Source organism: Rhinoderma darwinii, unplaced genomic scaffold, assembly GCF_050947455.1.
Source record: "Rhinoderma darwinii isolate aRhiDar2 unplaced genomic scaffold, aRhiDar2.hap1 Scaffold_140, whole genome shotgun sequence".
NCBI lineage: Eukaryota > Metazoa > Chordata > Amphibia > Anura > Rhinodermatidae > Rhinoderma > Rhinoderma darwinii.
The window spans coordinates 402,501-404,540 of NW_027461968.1; positions in this window are offsets into that span (position 1 = coordinate 402,501).

Sequence of the window (2,040 nt, forward strand, 5' to 3'; positions counted from 1 at the left end):
CGCAAAGTGCCGAGGAGGACGCCTTTGTCGCCCACGGGGAACCGAGGCCGCTTTCCCGGCGGCTTAGCGGCTCCACATGGGATGGGGCCGCCCCCCTCCGGAGAGGGGGGGAGGGAAGCCACCGTGGAGCCGCGTGTGGCTTGCATGCGGGAGCCACGCCGACACTTCCAGCCTCGGGCGAGGCGGAAGACGGCTTTGGACTACTTGCGAGAAACAACCGTGCCCCATGTGCGGGTGCGCCTGGGAGCACCTCGGCTAGAGAGGCCCTTGCGAGCAGCGGACATACGGGGGCGGTCACTGCCTCCCCGTCGTTTAAAGCTTTCTCTCGTGCCTCGGGCTCCGGCGACACCAGCGCACTCTCGGACGCCTTTTAGAGTGATAGCAGCAGCACTGAGCAAACGCACCTCGCGGGAGCGAGAGGTACCGGCACCCGCCTTTAGCAGGACCGCTGGGCTTTTTGGGACACCGGCCGTAGGTGGCCGGGGGCGAAACAGACCCGGACGGTGTGGGAGGAAGACGCGCTCGCCGTAACCGACAGGGCTCCAAAGCACTGCCGAGCGAGTGGTCCCTCCGCCGCCGGGTCGCGGGGAGCCAGATCGATCTGAGGAGTCTTGGACAAATTCCAAAGACTCAAACGGCGCGGGAGCACGTGCTCCTCTCACAGCTTAACGACAGGTGGCAGAGGCCGACGGGGACTTCCAGGAGGCCGGCATGACGTGCCACTACATACCGGTCACACCATGGAAGTCCTTCTCGGGTTGGACCAGGTGTAGCTCCCGCTAGAACGTGCAGCACGTCCTCCTTCACGGTACTCGGCTGGAGTCACCAAGCTGGCCGAGCTCCTGCAACTGCTGGTCGGCCTGGGACTCCAGAAAGAATGCGCCAAAGTTATTTCGTGGAAGTTCAGGTGCAGCGGACCGACCAGCGAACGAGGCCGACCGGGACTTCCAGGAGACACCATGAGAGGGCCGGTGCCTATCGCTCACACCCTGGAAGTCACTCTCGGCCACGAAAGGTTAGGACTTCCCGCTAGGAAGAACCGTAGGGACTTGGAACACGAAACCAAAATGCCCTCTCACAGGATTTCAGGTGAAGGAGATATTCGCACCCCTAAAAGTGTCACCACCTCAAATACACCGGGGTAAGGTGCCAAAGTACCCGGGCTCCTGGAACTGCTGCCCGGCTGAAGCCCAAAATAAAAACCTCATAGGGTTTTTCCTCCAAAACGTCAATGAAGACAGACCTGCGAGCGAGGCCGACGGGGACTTCCAGGAGGCCGGCATGACGTGCCACTACATACCGGTCACACCATGGAAGTCCTTCTCGGGTTGGACCAGGTGCAAGCTCCCGCTAGAACGTGCAGCACGTCCTCCTTCACGGTACTCGGTTGGAGTCGCCAACGTGGCCGAGCTCCTACAACTGCTGGTCGGCCTGGGACTCCAGAAAGAATGCACCAAAGTTCTTTCGTGGAAGTCAAGGTGCAGCGGACAGACCAGCGAACCAGGCCGACGGGGACTTCCAGGAGGCCGGCATGACGTGCCACTACATACCGGTCACACCATGGAAGTCCTTCTCGGCCACGAACGGTTAGGACTTCCCGCTAGGAAGAACCGTAGGGACTTGGAACGCGGAGCAGAAATGCCCTCTCACAGGATTTCAGGTGAAGGAGATATTCACACCCCTAAAAGTGTCACCACCTCAAATACACCGGGGTAAGGTGCCAAAGTACCCGGGCTTCTGGAACTGCTAACCGGCTGAAGCCCAAAATAAAAACCTCATAGGGTTTTTCCTCCAAAACGTCAATGAAGACAGACCTGCGAGCGAGGCCGACGGGGACTTCCAGGAGGCCGGCATGACATGCCACTACATACCGGTCACACCATGGAAGTTCTTCTCGGGTTGGACCAGGTGCAAGCTCCCGCTAGAACGTGCAGCACGTCCTCCTTCACGGTACTCGGTTGGAGTCGCCAACGTGGCCGAGCTCCTACAACTGCTGGTCGGCCTGGGACTCCAGAAAGAATGCACCAAAGTTCTTTCGTG